The sequence below is a fragment of the Panonychus citri genome, unplaced genomic scaffold (assembly GCF_014898815.1).
Source record: "Panonychus citri isolate SS breed McGregor unplaced genomic scaffold, ASM1489881v1 Contig00134, whole genome shotgun sequence".
In the NCBI taxonomy this organism is placed as follows: Eukaryota; Metazoa; Arthropoda; class Arachnida; order Trombidiformes; family Tetranychidae; genus Panonychus; species Panonychus citri.
The window spans coordinates 2,372,011-2,392,094 of record NW_026515539.1 but is presented as its reverse complement, the minus strand read 5'-3'; the positions used below and the strand labels follow the sequence as shown (position 1 = coordinate 2,392,094).

The following is a 20,084-nucleotide window of genomic DNA, read 5'->3' as shown; positions in this document are numbered from 1 at the left end:
AGAGTTTATCCTGAAATTTATTCTGAAGAGGTCTTGGAGATAAGTTTACCACTGTACATGGAAGATGAATGTCCAGTTGTAATATTATTTTCTCTTTTCTTTTTTTTTCTTCCAAGAACTTTTCAAAATATCGAAAAGGGAAGAGATAAGTTTACATGATGATGATGATGATGGTGACAGAAATACGTTTACAGAAGATAAGAGATGATTTCAAGATGATGATGAAAGATGAAGAGGAAGAGATTTAAGTTCTGAAGATGAGAAGAGTAAAAAAAATAGATTATATTGATAAGTGTTCAGCTTTTTTCCCTCATCTCGATTCTCATTTGATATAATATCAATTCCAAATCAACATCAATCTTGTTTTTGTTTCTCTGGACTCAACATTTCAATATTATCATGTATTCAGTTACAATTGAAATGTCCAGTGAAGGATAAAATGAAAGAATAGAAAATTTTGTTAAATTCTCAATTCCGAAAATACAAATACTCTCATTTCAATTGAATGCTGAGAATGAACAAATGACTTTCCAAATATCAATTCTCTTAAGGTGAATGTCATTAGAGTCAATTTTTGGATAACCATGGGGAGAAATGAGAATCGCTGATGAAAAATGAATTGAGTTTACAAGTTTCTGATTAATGTTGAAAAGATGATGATAGGAATAGATGAGAATGCAAGTGAAAGTTTGATTTGCTTGTTAAAAATAAAATTTCCTTTTATATCAAATGTCCTCATCCTTTTTTTTCATCGGTCAAATTAATATTAAATAATATATAACAAACTCTACTTTTGATTGACCACAAGAAAGTGAATCAAGCAATAAAGGTATCAAGAGTCAACGAAGCTTGAGAATGAGGAAGAAGAAAGTTTTTTTTATCCTTCATCAGTGAGTAAACAGAGGGTGAAAAGGAATCATGAAGAAGATGACAAGATGATGATAAGGATGATAATGGTGATGATAATGAAGACGAAGTTAAATGTCTGAATTTCTCTCTCTCTCTCTCTCTCTCAGCTTCTTACATTGCTTTGCATTTACTGGGAGGCAAAAAAAAGGAGTGCAAACAAAATGCAATTTTGCAAAGATGACAATTGATGGAAACATTTTCATCCTTCAATTGTGTCCACAACCATCAGCATCAGTATCAGCATCACCATCGATGATGATAATAAAAATAATGATAATATGACTTTCTGTTTGTCTTAGTGCTTAAACTAAGCCTCTCTCTCTCGTATCTACAATCTTGTAAAAACTGAATTAAATCATTTGTTTTATTATTACATTTTTGGCTTGACCAATAACAGTTTATGCTGCCCCTGTTGCCTTGCATCATTATGCTTGACCTTTTCTTTTTTCATACTCTGGTCAGAATTGTACGTGACCATCCATTCAGTTTTCAACCATGATTACACTTCATCTTGATTCAGTCTCTAGTCGTTCAGTTGCAAAGCTATTACAATCAAAGTCCATGTTGGCTCAGCTTTTTTTTCCTTAAATCACAGAATTTAAAACAATCAGAGAATCAGAATAATCTGAAAAAAAACTCAGGAAAATCTCATTTCCCTCTTGTTCGAGTTAATCCATTTTATGAACAATTTGTTCAGAATTCTCAAAATGAAGATGGAAAATTAGGAAACTGAATTTATTTTCGAGAATTAATTGTTTCTCTGGAGAGAGAAGTGGAAATACTTGTAAACAATTTAAATATTATAAACTTTGCTCTTTTCATGGTTAATCAGAAATGTTGAATATGTATAAGCTTCACAATTATTATTCATTTCAAGCTCATTGAGTTTCTGAGATGTTTTTTATGTAATCATATTGACCCATGAACTTTACATGGAAGTTTTTTTTTCCTTCAATAGAAAGTTTTTTCCCTCTCAAACCATTGAAAAAGTCCTGATACAAAAGATGAGCAAGGAAACATTTTCATTTGGAAATTCATTCAGAATTACGATAATCTCTTTCTATTACTTATCTAATTCTATTGTAAATTCTAGAAAAGAATAAGATTATTGGTCAATAAAACAAAATATTAAAAGATAAACAATTTATTTGAATTCCTCATGAAGGGAAGAAAATAATAGGAAGAAAAAGAATGAGTAAAAAATGATAATGACAAAAAAAAGAAGAAAATTTTAACGATAAAAAAATATTCTCATGAGAGTTTTGAGTTCCAATGGATCTTCAAGAATGAATTTTCCTCTTTACTTAATATCTTTACAATAATATGAAACTTGAAAAGGTTTCTATCAGAATCTTGATGATGTAAATCAATCTGCATTCAGCTCTCAATCAATTATCAATTTTTCATGATAATAAACTTTCGTAATTCTAGATCTCGAGATTTGTGAATTATATTGATGAAAAAGACGCTTTTTTGTGTTGATAAAACACTCTTCTAGTGATTCAATTGAATCTCTCAAGGAAAACATATTTATATGATATTCACAAAGTTTTATCTCAAAATTCAGGGAAACAGAATTTTCCTTTTCATGTTATTTCACCAAAGCTCAATAGACTTTCAATCTTTTCAGCTTCTTTCACCCAATCAAAATTATCAAATTCAAACTTTTCGTCCTCCCTGTCGGATTGTATTCACCAAGTGGGTGTCGATATTTATTACGTGGTGTACATGAGGTGTGGTTTGTCACTTCCTGTCTAGATTGGACATTTAAGAATCAATTAAATCTTCTGAATGAGAGAAAATCATTCAATCTTGATGATCGATGGATGAAATGTGAAACAGAAAAGTTGATTTCAATTATAAAAATTCAATTCTATTCAAATTATTCATGAATTTCAAACATTTATCATGATATGTGCTCATTATCATTTTCATTGAAACATAAGTTCCAGAGTTTCATCAAATTTCATGATATTACTTTAAACCTATTTTCATGGATGAAACAATTTAGAGAAAAAAAATCGACTGAAATTTCACAGAAAAAAATTGATCTTTGTTTGATATTATTAATAATTCTGATTCTAATATTTCATGAGATTTGAACTTTTTACTCCTACTTTTATAATTCAATACTAACCTTTAGTTTCATGTAACATCCAATAATGAAATCACCCTGAAGGCAAATTGACTCGTTAGATCACCCAAACGTTGCTTTTTCATGAAACATTGAAAGATCATGAAAAAAAGGCTAATGATAGTTTGATGATGTTTTGTTAGTTCTGAAAATAACTTTTTTTATAAGCTGATTAATCAGATGATTCGAACCTTTCAAATAGATAGAATCACAAACTCACCTGATTAATTAGTGGATTAAAAAGTTAGAATGAAATTGAAATCATAAAGATGCATCTCTACACCAAATCACATGATTTCCTCTGAAACTCTGAAGTTCTGATGATCGGTTGATAGTTGACACATTTAAAAGTGATATTTTATTGAGAATCAATCAAACTTTGTTCCAATTTTATGAACAATTAAAAGTTAACAAGGAAAACGTTTTGATATTTTTCATGGTTCATATGAGTTCTGGTTCTATTGCACCCATCATGATTAACTTCATCAGCCATGAGGTAATCAGACTAGTCTTAAGTTCAATTGAAATCTGAGTTTCTTAAGAAAAGTTCAACGTGACTCATCATTAACTTATCATGATTGAACAAACAATTATGATGACCAATTGAATCTACTTACTAATTGAATGAGGTTGTATAGTGACAATTAAGTTGTGAATTGTTGTTGACACAATTTGATGAACTAAAAATAATCATTTGATCAAATTAATTTCAAATTAACACATGATATTCATTATGAACATAATCATCCTGATTATTGGCTGAAAAAAAAGATGAGTTAATATTGATATGATTAATAATTGATTCCTCAATTTCATACTGAATAATATTATCCTAGTTTTCAGCTTCATGATCATCATGAAGAGACATCATCACTCACTGAATCTGATAATGATGTCGAGTTAATATCTTTATATTTAGCCACCAAATTCAATGCTAAATATTGACTCAATTTCAAATCATTTTCATAGCAACATCAGGATTACATTTTCATTATAAGATTAGATTATCACCATGAACTCCTTCAGGATAGATTTTGAATGTCATGGAAAAGGGATAAACAATAAACATGGCTAAGATGCTGATTAAAACTCATAAATTATCAAGTAAAATCATAATCATAACAAATTAGTTATGATTATGAGCTAAAAGTTTCAAATTCAAAACATTATGAAAGATTTATGAGCTTTTTTCACATGATCAGAATTTTAACATGAAAATATTGATCATTTTTATGAAAATTACTGAGCAAAATTTTGAGTTTTATCATTAACATGAAAATCAGAATAATAGATGAGAGATAAATTTAATGAAATGATGAAGCTTTGAATGGGCTCACTTATGATTAAGGAAACGAAGATCATTTTGTAGATATTATTACAATTGTATCGTTACTGTTATTATTATTATATTGGAATTTTTGTCTGATTTAATCTGAGATAATCGTGATTGTTGTTTATCTTGATTTATCTCATCATTTGCATGATAAATGATGTTTCATTCATGGTTGGTTAAAACATAAGCTTTAATCAGTAAACATGTATTTACATTGAAAAAGGTTGATAATTATAAGGATGAGAGGATGATGATGGTGATGGTGAAAAAATGTCATTACATGGGACAATAATTATGAAAGATAATTAATAGGGAAAAAAGATTCAGAAGGATGAGATTCAATGGAGGAGAGGGAAAATAGCTCAGTGCTGGGAGTGAAATTTCAAGGCAGAGAGAGAGAGAGAGAGAGAGAGAGAGATGGTGATGGTGGTGAAAGTTGAAGGGAGGGAAGGGAGTAGATGATGAGGATGGAGAAAATGAAGAAAACTATTAAAAAGATTCGGTCTCGATTTCAAGTTCTTTGAGGATTAAAGCTTGAAGAGCTTAGAAAGATAGAGTCTCACTCTTTGTGTATCTTTTGCCACGAATGTACAGAGATGAAGGATGATAATGATGATGAAAAATAAGAGGAAGAGGAAAGTTAAGATTCCATAATTTATCTTGATTTTCTTTGATTTTTTTTCTATTCTCTTTTTTTATTTCTCAAAAATATCTCATTGAGATGAAGCAAAAAGGAAGGAAGGAAGAAGATGAATACTGAATTCTGAATCATGGTGATTATCATCAAAATGAGTAACAAGAGAATGTAATAGTTGTTACAATGGATTGTCATCTTTTTCCTCACTTTCTTTTTCCCCTCTCTAATATTATTTGTATCTTGGTGACATTTATTTTTTTTTCTGTTCTCCTTCAGTTGGAACGTAACTGAATTCTCAAGAAGTATTCAGGAAAAACCATGGTGAAAATTCAATATTATCTTTGAATTATCATTGTAATCATCTTATTATTTTCACTTAACGAGTGAGTTAAGCGATGATGATTATCGTCATTCAGGATGATGACAATCAAGATAAACTCATAATCATGAAAACAAACAAACAATTTCACCGAAACTATCGCATAGAAATAGTTGTTAGATTATTATTAATATAATAATAATCATGACAAAAGCTCATTATTTTCATCATGTATTCATGATACACTCAGGAAAGACTTCAAGTTTACATGATTGATATTTAAATCTCAAATAATCACTAATTGTTTTGCTATCAAAAATATTTGACTATTTGTCAACATTTTTGTCAACAGGAAAATTTAAAATTCAGTTCATCGATTCAGTAAAAATCAACTTCATTAATCATTTTTATCGGCAGAATCTCAATTTCAATCAAATTCTTATTAATAGCTGCAAGTTTTTGGTTAATCTTGATTCTTGATATAAATTTATATTCCAATTTCCATGACAACCATTGGAAATGAAATTTTTATCGTTAACAATTCTAGAGTAAAACTAATCATCACAATGGAACTGATTTTCTAGGATTAATGATAATTGGTAATTGATATCAACGAAATTTGATAAAAAATCATTTCAAGGTTGAAATTAACGATTTATCTTTGGAACTGAACAATTTTCGAGAAGAGATTATCAAGAAAGTAGATAAATAGGATTAAATCGATCGGAAGTGTTTCTCTAAAAACTAAAGAGATACACAGAACCAGAACTTATCTCATGATGAAGTATTTTCTCCCTCGATTCATATTGTATGAGAATTAATATCTAAATTGATCATGAGCTCATTTGGTGAACCGAATGTTCATCAAAAAGTGAATGAAAAGCTTTTCCTTCCTGAATACCAGAACTTCTGAATATCATGTTTATCTGATATATAAATCTGATGATGAACGAGGAGTAATCAGAGACAATTGAAAATCATCCAACATGAGATTTGTTTTTTTTTGTGTATTTTCCTTCAACATGATAACACTATCAGTCTCATATACTCAGAATTAGATCATCATCTAATTCAATTGTCATCAGTTCTTTGAAGAGACAGAATATGAGATTAAGAGAAAAAGAAAGAGTAAATCTGAGATATTCCAAAGAATTGGGGGAAGAGAAAAAATATTCCATCAGAATAACATGAAAGATGAAGAAAAAGATGAGAAGCTCTTGGAATGGTTTGTTTCTATTTCTATCTTTTTATCATCTCTTCCCACTCTTTCCCCTTTCTTCCTCTTCCTCCTTCTCATTTTCGTAAGCTGAATAACAGTCAATACGAAATCAATAGAAACCATGAAAGTACAATTTTCATCTTGTTGCGATTTCGACTTCAAGTCTCAGCATCTTCTTAATCAACATCACCATCTTACATCCGTTTCCATAATCATCATCATCTTCTTACCTTCCACCATTAAACTCACTTCAATCATCATCGTCAACCTGATATCTTATGACCTATTCAACCAGCTCATGGGTTCCATGGATAACTCAACTATCTCTGAACATTGAAAGAACCTTTTTTCACCAACTTGTCAAATTTTCATCTCAAAGACTAAAAGTTTACCTCATGAAAAGTAATAAGAAACGGTAAACAACATGATAAATGCTCATATTATGGAAACACTTACTCAGATTTGTCAGATTAATATGAAAAGAGAAACCATTTGATTACATGATTATATTCATGGAAAAGGTTGAGTTGATATTAAAAGAGTAATTCAGGTTTTGCTTCATCATTTTAATTCCAAAATTTAAAAAGATGATTTATTTATCCTTCTTATACATCTTCATCTTTTTCTTAATCACATAGACTTTGACTGTGAACAATTCAACTGAAATAGTTGAGGTGAACTCAGGGTGAACATGAACATGAACATGATCAGAATTTTTTCTTTTTCTCCCAATCAACTGTATCTCTTCAAAATCATGACAAAATTACTTAAATTCAGATAGTCAATTATACACACGATTTAGAGTATTTTCTGTAAAAGGTAAATCAACAATCAGTTAATCAGTTTGCAAATAAACTGTTACATGAACATTGAACACAATTGAGTTAGAAAGTGAATAAAGGTGATCAAGTTAATCTTAATCAAATCAGAATTGACACAGTTTAAAAATTGATGCAAAAAAAGTCATCTCATTGTCTCAAAGGATATTGAAATGTCAGAACTTTTATCTGACACGAAAACAAGGAATAAAAAAGTTCATGATAAGAAAAAAAATCGAGTTTCAGAATCGAGGAAGCAAAAAGTTACAATGAGAATAATTGAGTTTACGGTTGAGAAAAAAGTTCTAATTTTTTTCCTTATATAATATTATCATTTTCTAACTCATGGTGATGATCATCATGAATTTCAAAGTAACGAGAATTGTAAAGTCGATAAAAAAAATGAATAAAAGTTCATATATCATGTTAATCAATTCATGAATTCAATGGGTATCGTTCAATTATATTTTATGTAATATTCAATGTTCTCGTGGTATATGTCAGACTCATGAAGATTTTCATGATGATTCAGACCATTTTTCTTCTTCTTGATTCTTTAGCTGAGAATTAGAATTACAAGTTAAAAATATCATCAATAATTGAGAACTAATTCTGAATATATTTTCATCTGTTATCGAGATATTATTATTAGTACTGATCATGTATTCAGTTCAAGTTGAGTCTCTGAATTTCATTAAGTTTATCGGATAGAGTTTAATTAGTCTAATGTGAGAACAGGATTTATCTAAGTGTAATTGATTCCTTATTATCCATGATAATTTCATTGGTCATCAGTAATTCAATAATATCTCATGGGAATTGAAACTTCTTACCTGAATCTTTTGTATTGATGGGGGAAAATGAAGTTTCAAAATAACAGGATGAAAGCTCAATTCTTGGTATCGATAAATGATAGATGATGAGAGGAAGATTAATCGATGATGATCATGATTATCACCATGAAGATAATCATGATAAAGTAAAGATAAAATTTCTTGAGACGTGAAAATATGAATCAGAATTAACTCAAGTGTAAATGGGGAAAAAAACTTAATCGAAACTGAGTAATGATTGTAATCAAGTAATTCCAATGGAAATCATCAAACTCACAATTGATTGAGAAAAACACAACAGATTAAGGATTAATTGTTCCATTGATTGTTGAACAATAATAAAAAATTAAATCAATAACAATTGAGAATAAGAAAACTGAAAGATTCATTCAGGGACTCAATTAACGGAATAGTTGATTAAATTGTAACTGTAAACATTTTGTTAACTTATGCTTTTCTCAAATGATTTCTCATTGATTGTATAACCTTTAGATCACCTATTGAAGGTCAATTGTCCACTCATCATCATAGATATAAGGTCATTGTTATGAAAGTTATCATTACTGACCATGGTCAATGATATTTTTTGCTTATCAATTGATAACATGATTACATGTTAACTCAATCATCATAATCTGATAATGTTCAAGAAGCAGAAATCAAGTAAATCTTGATAACCTTTAAGATTTAACCTTAAACCAACTGACTAATCACATGATAATCATAAAGAGATTAGCAAAGGATTTACAATTGTAATCACTGATTTCATAATAATTAACAATGTCATCAGATATTTAATCAACTGTCTCTAACTTTTTGATCAATAAAAATTGAGCATCAAAGTTAATCTAAAATTTTGCAGAAAAAAAAAGTTCAATGATTTGTCTCACTAATTATCTTTGGCAATTAGATGATAATTAATCATTTAAGTAATACTTTGGTTGATTGTTTCAAATTGTTATAAACTTAGCAACAATTAAACAGATTAGGTTATATTTAGGCTTCAATGATTAAACCCTTACGGCTTAAATGATAAAACTTATGATTTACTTGACAGTTAATCATTTCAATGATTAAGTTAGACACTGGGTTTCTGTTTGATTGGTGAATTAAATGATCAAGTTGACTTAATTTAGTTACCATGTATATATATCATGATGATTCCTCTGATTATGTAAGATGAGAATTGATAATAATCCATTATGCAAATGGACATTGGATAATAGTATCAGTTGATTGTATTTAACATTCACAAACAAAATTATCTCTTATAACAATACAAATCTAATGTGATATTAATGGAAACATTAATAAGAATTGATTGTATCATATTGAATGTGAATTTGATTTGTAATCAGTAACAAGGGTGCAAAGTGTTGATGAACAATATGAGGATATGGAATCATCATGATAAAAGATTCTTGAAACTTCACCATCTTCATCTTCATCACCATGATAATGTCTGTAAATAATATAACTGAACAAGTGAACATATCAAATGGCAATTACAAGATTGAAACTCATACAATAATATTTTCATTATCTTATTTTGTATTTGGTTGAGAGCCTTTGGTTGCCATAGATAAACATAACCATGATCATCATGATAATCATGATAATTAAGAAAACAATTTAAATCCTTATCTCCATGATGATGTGATGAATATTAGTATTTATTTAGATATCAGATAATATTAAGAATAAGAAGAATAGAGTTGGAAGAGAAAAATTTTAATTCCAATGGATGAATGCGATGAATGAATAGCCCGAATTCCCTGAAGATGGAGAAAAAAAATGTTTCATGAAAAGTTCATTTCTATTTCATTGCTCAGTCTCTCTTATCTTTCATTTTCACATTCCAGGTTATCATGAAAACAAGAATAGGAACCATTAAGATGAAATCAAGTATAAACAAAGATTTGAAGCAAAATTGGGTGAACTTATTGCACCACAATGAAAGTTCATGGAGCCCATTGACTGAACAACACTTACGAAAGTTAAATGTAAATAAAAAACATTATCATCAATGATTTATTATTATATTCGTTGCCTTAACAATCAACTCAAATGATGTTTAATTGTACACTTATTAGATTGGGTGAGAAATTACTGGAAATGATGATAAGCACAAATCCAATTGACAATTTGATTTGTGATCAGTTAAACTACCTAATGATGCAGAAATTATTGGTTGATCAGCTGTCAAACGGTTTTTTTCGTACTCGATATTGGATTAAAATCTTAATCCAAAGTTAATCTCTATGTCTGATCCTCTGTTTACTTAGGTTAATTAGAGGTGAGTAGGTGGGTATGATTAAATCAATGGGAGTGAAAGGTGAGCCTCTTGACTTTTTTTTTGCTGGACCTTTGGACAAAATATCAAAATTTCAATGTTTCCACTTTGAATTTTATAGCAATCAATTGATTTTCATCATCTGAACTGAATAATTAATGGTTAACATGATTAAACGTTCACTGAATACTTAATGATATAATTACAGGGCTGCCAAGGTTCAAAGTGAACATTTTTGAAATTTTATTTTGAGATAACCAGAGATGTTGAATTGTTCAAATGAAGTTTTTATGATTAGTTGGACTATTGAGAAGATAAAATAATTTTTCCAGGATAATCAAAAAAGACATATCTGAGTGAGGTCACTTTTCCGAAAGTCTTCGAAAAAAAACTTTTTAAAGGTCGTTTTTTTTCTTGACCTCATAACTCGGACATTTTGAATTTTTTTTTATCGAAAAAAATATCATTGATAGCTCACATTATTCGCTAGCGATGGTGAAAATTTCAGAGAAGTGAGAACTACAGTTCTTCAGAAAAATGAAATTTGCTGAAGTCGAAAAATCGAAAATTGAGAAAAATTGAGGGAGATGGGACTCTCAATGTTAAACCGCCCATAGACTTAACATGGGCTTAAAAAGTTTTTTTTTTCATCCTTTTTTTAAATATTGATATCTCCTAAGTGTTTCATTATTTTGACCTGAAAATTTGGGGACAGCTTGTTAATATTATAAACATGATTCTCTGAAAATTTCATACATTTAGCATTTATACTTTGCTCACAATAAAAATTCAAAAGTGTTCACTTTGAACCTTGGCAGTTATACTCAGATTATCGTCAGATGATTAATAAATCAACAAGTTTCAATCATTGAGATTTGTAGGTTTACATGATATACTTATTTGCTCTTGTAATCATATAAAATATCATGATCAATATTAATCAGTAAACTAATCAGTCCACTGAAAATTTATTAACTTATTTAAGGTAAAAACAACGACTAATATCAATCGCATTGGTAATGATAACTAAATTGTATTGAATCAACTGAACAAAATCAGCAAATGAATCAACATTTATTTTAATAAATAATAATCAATATAAAACAATTAATATAAAAATTGATCCAATGAAGATATTAATAACCAGAATTAGACATTATCATTTGTACCTTGATAGTCAAATTGATGGAAATCTTAATCTTAATCATCCTGACAACAGTTAAGCTAATCAAATGAATAACAAGAGCAAAATCTTAACACCAGAATTGTTATTAAGATTCAGATTCATGGTTATCTCATTATATTAACATCTACAAAACATTATTCAGAACGATATTGAAACTTTTCTGGACAAAAATTCTGGTTCAAAATCCTGATAGTATTCCGGTTTATCATGTTATAACAATGACTTTAACTCGAGAAATTTATATAATTCATATGGTAAACATGGTAATATAACTTTAGTTGGACATTTCTACCTTGATAGTACTACCATGAATTTTTTCATGGGAATTCATGAAGCTCTTGAAATTCTGAAATCGTTAGCTAATGTTTTTTTTTTTTCACCAATTCAAATGGACCTTTTTGATTTGGTTCCCATGGAAGCTCAACTTTAGGTTGTCAATGAATTAAAAGGTTGAGATTAACGAGATTATTTGATGACATGATCAAGAGATTTTAATGAAAATTAAAAAGACTTTAAGAAACAGTGAGATGATCAACTGAATTCAATCAAATTAATTGTCTTTGAATCTGAATGAATTACACCTTAGTTACTCCTGATCGTAAGTTTCAATTTAATAGCTGATGATGTATTTTTGTGCTGGAAACAATCAACTGATTTGATTACCATTTAAAATGAACAATTAACAGACAAAGTAACTGTTGGGATGATTTAGAGTGTCAAATAGAAAAGTTAATTACTCAGTTCATTGGATTTAAATTGTTCTCCCAAAGTTTGGAAGCATTGAAAATGGCAATTTAAGTGTTCAAAGGAAAACAACAATTAAATTGCAATTTAACGATGATTTATTTTCTACAATTAATTTTTTCTTCCTTGCAGGTTTAATCCTGTTTCCCTTGACTATTAATAGCAACTCAAATTACACTAATTGTTTGACGATAATCAGTAAGATAATTTCAATCATATACTTTTCTGGTTACCATAAATCTATGTAATTAACCAATTTATTGGTGTTAATTGCTTGAGATGATCAAATGATTGTCTGTTGATTGAGATCATTTGATTTATAAACTGTTAAACTAATCACAAATTGATGTTGCACTTTAATGATTATGTAAACAATGAGAATCATTCAGATTTATGTTAATTGTTATGATTTAAATGAGTATGAAAATGATTAAGTTACGAAAGGGTAAAGATCACTTTGAATGGCGAGGAAAAAAGATTCTGATTTAGTTTCGAGTTTAAAAAAAAGTTTTTGTTCAAAAAGTTCGAGTCTTGACCATTCTGGTAAATCTATTGGTCATTATGGTTTCCCTTTCATTTGAAAGCCAATTGGTTTGTTAATTGTGATTGATTAGCTTGATTCTAATCAGCCCAAACTGGTCTAATTGATTGAATCATTGTCAGATTAATTATCAATCATATAAAACTTAGGTCTAACTAAGTCTAATCTATTAATACTTAAGAGAAACCATCATCTTGACACAATTGATTGATGGTAATTAACTTGATTGGGAATAACAATGAAAAAATTGATGAAACTTAATCAGATTGAATTTTGTAAATTGATAATTGAGGAGAGATTATGAAAAATGAATGAAAAGTTTTAACCAACAATTAAACAAATGTCATCAATTCACAACACTAATTGAGAGTCTTCATTATTATCCTAATCTAATCATAATTTTGGTGGAAGTTCATTGAATCAATATTGGAGTAATAAGAATCATGAAGAAATTCATTGAGAAATGGAAAAATTATCTCGAGAAAAAAATAAAACCATTCAATTGTTATTGTCACTCGATTACAATCACATTGGACATTGAAATTGAGGTTTGATATCACCTACATCCATGGGATCATGGTATTGATTTGAAAAATAATAATTCATCATTTGGATGATAATGATGATGATAATTTCAAACACTGAATACTTATGTAATGTGCATGAAAATAGATGAGTGAAAATTCATGTTCAAATAACGGTAAATGTAATGTGCTTTTTTGCTCATTCAAACCAACAACATTAACGATTCCCTTGGTACTGATAAAGTTACTTGAAAAGAGGTTGAAGGTGGGATGTTGAGAGTTTGAGATGATGAAGATAAGGATGATAAAGATGATAAGATTTGTTTTACCACCAGAGAAGATTGTGAATAGAAGGATAAACGAGCAGAGATAAAATAATGATTCAATTTGATTGTCACAATAATTCAGTTTCTCCCCTGATGAACATACAGTAAAAATCTTATTCTTTGTCATTGATTAATCAACGTGAAGCTTATTATTCACATTTACATTTTCAGAGTTTCATGAGCATCACCATGATAGTACGATTATTATAATACTAGACTCAGAATTCAGGAATTGTGAGTTTTTTTCCAACTAATTTTTTCAATAGGAAGATCATTTTTTTCCAGTGTTAAACTTGTATAACAATCGCTCCTGAATTAAATTGCAAATGCAATGGATATGAAGCATAAGCTTTTTGCTAAAAATTCAAATGATGATTTGCAGAAATTCATACAAAGAGGAAAAGAAAGACTTTTCTTCATCATTATCTTCATATTCACTTGAATATTTTTCTCATGTAACATGAAAAATTTAATGATCACCATTATGATTTTGAATCCATTTGCTTTTAGCTTTCAATTGAAATTCTTATATTGTAATCAATTTTCACTACAATTACTCTTGATTGTTATATTATAACAATCATATTTACTAAATTGATATTGAATTTTGAATAAAATGATTTAATTGCTAACAAATATTGAATTAGTTGATTACTTCATCAACAATTTCTAGTCAATCGGTCTAATAATCAATGAAACTTTAGTAATTACTCAACTGTGATTAACTTATTGAGTAAAAAAAACCAATAACAATTGAAATTGAGATCGTATCAATTTGAATGATTTAATTGATTGCCTTGACAATCTTAATTGTCAGGTTGAAGTTGCATGACAATTAAATAAGCTAAACAATATATATTACAGTTGCCTTTAATCAATGAATGATTAATTGTCAACTAAGCTGATTGGTTGGAAACAATCAATTAAGCTGAAGATGTAATTGAAATAATCAATTGAAAAATTAGGCAATTGATTAACTTGAAAGTCAAAATAAAAAATTAATCAATATGTTCAATCATCAATTGGTAAAATTATATCGATCATAAGTGAATGATGATTATCAACATGGTGAATTTTGGTTAATCTAATATTGAATCAATATTTGATTGTAAATGAATTTTTTGCTCACCTCATCATCTAATTAGAAGCCAAAGAAGCTCAATGAATTAGGTTATCACAAAGATTATGATAGAGATGATTATTTTTATCATCAACTTGATCATCTTCATTATCACCAATGTTTACATTTACTTTTTCCTATCCACACCATCATCATAATGCCAATATTCAATACTTTGACTGAGGCAATGATTGATGAAGATTAAGTCTGATCATTATCATTATCTGATTTATTATTATCATTCATCAATTATATACTCAGCATTCTTGAGATAAAGTTCAATTCATTTGATTTATATAACAAAAAAAGACTCAATAAACTTTCATGGTTAATATTATTTCATTTGATTGATTGATTGGTAATTGGGCAAGTTTAACTGGTTGAAATTGGTTGAAACGGTGAGACATCCAAGTAACATGTAATATAATAAAGTTAATAACACATTAAATGTTGATTGTGTTGATGATAAGTTCAGGTAGAAATTGAAAAGAAAAGTTCTGACATTAAAGGAGAGAAAAAATCATGAGGCTCATGGGAGTTTTTACTATTACTTGGACTTATTGGTTAACAGAAGTAATAATAACAATGGAAAAAGCAACGAGTGCTAAGAGGGAGAAGAAAATTTCAGCAATAGAAAAAGTATTCTGATAAAAGTTCTGGATAAACTTTCAGGGAATTCGAGGAGTCGAAGGAAGAAAAAAAAATAGAAAGAAAATTCAACACAGTATATAAAACATTTTCTTCATTTTGATGTTTCTTTTTTTTTTACTTCGAATTATTGTCTATTATAAAGATGAAGAAAAACTATTTTTCGAACTGTTCATTATCGTGAAAGGATAATAAGATAATGATGATTAATTTAATATCAGAATTTGATGGTCAGCGGGAAGTTACGATTTCCGCGAAAAACTTATCATACTTTTTCATCCTCGATTAACATGATAATCTGAAACTTTCCATGATCAATGTTATCATTTCCGTTTGAATAAAATTGTGATGAGGATGAAAAAAGTGATTCAGATGATTGTTATCCCTTTATTATTAAAACAAAAAGATGATCAAGTTTAGTAATAAGATAAAAGAAAAGGGGAGATGATAAAAAAGATGATGAAGATGATGAAGATAATTTCATCATCTTTTTATCACTTTTTTTTAATCGCTTTAAAGTTACTTTAAAATTGTCTTAATAGGATGTTAGTGTTTTATCACAAGTTTTAAATTCAATGAATTAAGTGGTAATCACATTATATTATTTTCCTATTGATTAGTTGATGAGGTGACAAGAAAAGTGTAACAATTTAACATAATTGACTTTTTAGCTCTTTGTTTAATATAATACATCATGGTAATTATTTGATGAGGAAAAAAAACTAAATCAGTTGAACTATTTTCATGGTGAATTCAGTTGATTGAGTTTTTGTTGGAGTTTTTAATTTATTTTATCCTGACTGATCCTGATTCCTAATTCAGTTTGGTTATAATCTTGAACAAATAATAGTCTTCACTTGTTATTGTTAAAGACTTGGAGACAAAGATCAACAATCAACCTGATCAATGGCCAATGGTCATTGGTAAATCTCTGGAGATTTAAGATCATTTCTCTTGCTTGATCAGCATCTTTATCAGTTTTCAGGGGAATTTATCAATTTCGGGAGTTAGGTAGGCGGATGTTGGAAGACACACCGAGTAGAAACAAGCGAAGAGAAATCCTCATTATCTTCCATTTATCTTCCTCATCTCAATACAATAGGATGATAACCTTTTCATCTTCATCACAATCACTTGCATCATCTTCTTTGAGTAAAGTCTTCCCATTCTCTATGAATCTGTATCACTAATAGTTATTAGATGAAAACAACTATTTTTTTAATATTAACAAAGAAAAGATAAATTTAATCCAATGGATTAGGATTAACTCTTTGACTTGATTATTATCTTACAAAACAAAAGTTATTTTGACTTGTACATTGAATGTAAAGTTAATTGTTATTAATCGTCATGGAAAAGGTAGCTTGATTGCTTCGTAATTAACTTTCCTTTTTAATTGTAAACACTGACAATTAACTTTTTCGTTCACCTTGTTACCTGGATTAATTGAACTGAGGTTAAATTGTTTTTGGGTTTTTGTTCATCATGATATTAACTTATAGTTAGCCCATTAATTGATTAAATTGGTGATACACTAATTTCAAGTAATCACATTGGTCTACAGTTTTATTGATAATCAGGGGACACATGAAATAAATTCAAATTAATTGTGATTAACACTATGAACCAATTAAATCAAATTGAATGAACAATTCATAAGATGGAAGGAAAAAAAATAAATTAAAAGTATAACAATCAAATGATGAGATAAGTTAATTGAAAATCGATAAGATTATAATTAAGATATTCCAATTGAATTTCATGATTCGCCATGATCATGATTAATTAAATCAGTAAGCAAAGGGACGTTACAAAATACATGATGAAAGGTTTCAATTTTGTTCAGTCAACTTATCAATACCTTTGGTGATACCATCATGAATACATTACTGAATATTGAATCAACTGAATACCATGCAATTGTTATTGCAATGAAAAAGTTGATAATCAGGTAACAATTGAAAAGCAAAGTGATGTAATAAAAGGCAATATTATCTGTTGAAAATATTCAGTAGCCTGGGATAATAATAGGATGCTGAGTGAGATGAAGAGAGAGAGCAACTCTTAATGCTTTTTTTTTGCACCCAAAGTTCTGGTATCAATGGAAATAATTCATTTCATGATGATATTTGATAAGTTACATGAAACTTTTTCCATCGTCATTGCCTTTCATCATTTTTCATCATTCTTTTTTTTTCCTTCATCTTTTTATCTGAAATTCACCTTATACTTTTTTTTTGTTACTTTCTCCATGATAATGATGTAAAAAATATCTATCATGTAGGTTGTATTATCTATTACAATAAATATAATCATGAGAATCAGCAGAAAGTGAATTGTGGAAAAGTTCAATATCAATTTCAGGGTAAATTCAATTTGTTATCAACTAATTAAAATTACTTATAAGTGATTTTCTCTAGCCTTATGTATTAATAAGTAATCTGAATGCATTTATATAGCTAATTGAAAGTTAATATTGATTATCAACAACTGAACCGAATCCGATGAAAGTTTCTTGAATCATTATCACTTTTATCATGAAATTTTGTTATCTGGTAACATGAATCATGAGTAATAATGAACAAAAACAAATAATGGTTGTTAATGTATCTTTTTTTTATATGTTACAATTATTTCATCTTGACCTTAGGTTCGAGTTTGGTTAGAACAGTTTCTCCTTTACTCAACTTTATCGTGAATTATGTTCATTTTCATGATGAAAATCATCATGAACTCTGTTTTCTGTTCGGTTTCTTTTCAACTTTTTTCATGGTGAAAGAAAAAATTAGATCATGGAATGTGATGAGGAAACAAGTACTAGACTCCAAATATGATAATGATAATTCTGGTGATAGAAAATGATGAAGATGGAAACGGAAAAAAGTTCTATTACAATATAAGTTATTCTGATCTTTTTTTTTCGATGGAACAAAATAAAGAGAGCAAAAAATTTTCTCCTCTAGACTTGAGTAGAATAGGAAATTCAGTGTCATGGTGATTCAGATGATGATCATCATCAAGATGAGAAGAAAATTTTGACAAAAGGTAAAACCTGAAAAGCTTAAGGTTATAATTCAGTGAAAAAAAGACTCGATGGTTTTGACCTTATATTGAATTTTGATATTGAATTTTCAATTCTCTATCATGAGCATCATGACGAACCTGATTAAATCACTAGAATGACAAAGGAAAATTTGATGACCTGAACTTTTCCTGGTAAATCAACATTCTGATTGTGTAAAGTTTGACATTAGATTAACAATTAAGTGACACTAAACCATCAATAGCAGTGGGAGGATCATGTTGATATTACCAACTTGTACTTACAGCGTAGCTTATAATCAATGGTTCAAATGATAATATCTTCCGATGTCTATTAATATCTAATCATAATTGTTGTTGTTATTGTTATCATCACAATTAACTGATCAAGTGAATTGTTATCAACCCAAAAAACAGTAGCTGATTACAAGCAAAACTATTACTATCAATCAAGATTAAGTGAACCAATTAAATAGTAAAAATAATGATCATTTTGTTTCAATTGACCGAAAATTCATCGTCAAAATGAATTCATGGTAAAGGTGAATTCTCATTTTCCAATTACCATATTCATGAATATCATGAAATAAATATCACATTGGTTAGTAATTTATGATAATATCATTGATAAGTTGACCTTTATTATGGTTGTGATAATAATCACCAATATCTAATGTGAAAAAAAAGTCAACAGAATAACAATTAAATGGTTAATCGTAAGTTTGTCCAACAATTTACATAAATTGTTCAGATCAATTCCAACGTGCTGATCATTTTATCATCAATGATTCTAATCATTTCTCAGAATATCATGATAAATGGATCAGAACTGTAACTGTTTAAGTCAAGCATCCAGTCCTTTTATTATCACATTATCGTGTCCATCAGATGATAATGTTGATGATGATAAATATAATCATCATCAACCTAAAAGGTTATTCTTGTTACTGTTTTATATTAATGATGATGATTAATTTCAGCTGATACTCAAGAAAAATAATCCACAAATAAACATCAATATGAATGATTAAAATTGATTGTAGTCATTTTGCTTTTCATTTGATCAGCTAATTGTTGGTAAACAGTGAATTGTATTTTCTAAGGCTGATTTACTAATTATAATTAATATGTCAACATTGTTGTTTCCTTGTTAATTGTAATTCCTTGTTTATAATCATTAATAAACTATACTTTAATCTCATGAGATTAAATTGTTGTGATATATTGTTGTTAATAAATTGTGAACATTTATTTTTACTTTTTTTCTTACTGAACAGTTGATAGTTATTGTTATGAAAACAGTTATAGTCATGATCAGATAACAGAAAATACTGATTCTCAAAGTCAAGAGAGAGAGAGAGAGAGAGAGAGAGAGAGAGAGAGAGAGAGAGAGAGTCATGAAGATGATGAAAACTGACTGAATTCACCCTGAGGCAATGAGTGGTAAATTACTGTTGA

The 20,084-nt window shown here is 28.5% G+C and overlaps 1 protein-coding gene across 3 annotated transcripts in view; it reads right to left on the bottom strand.

Annotated features, from left to right (window-relative positions):
- The window catches only part of LOC128391507 (ALK tyrosine kinase receptor-like), a 31,691-nt gene that overhangs the window by 8,598 nt on the left and 3,009 nt on the right, over positions 1-20,084 (bottom strand). The window contains exon 1 of one of the 3 annotated variants that reach the window (XM_053351409.1): positions 8,203-8,488. The exons of the other annotated variants lie outside the window; for them this stretch is intronic. The gene's annotated coding sequence lies outside the window, so the exon portion shown is untranslated. Of the gene's footprint in view, positions 1-8,202; positions 8,489-20,084 lie in introns of those variants that run through there. 3 annotated transcript variants of the gene reach the window in all.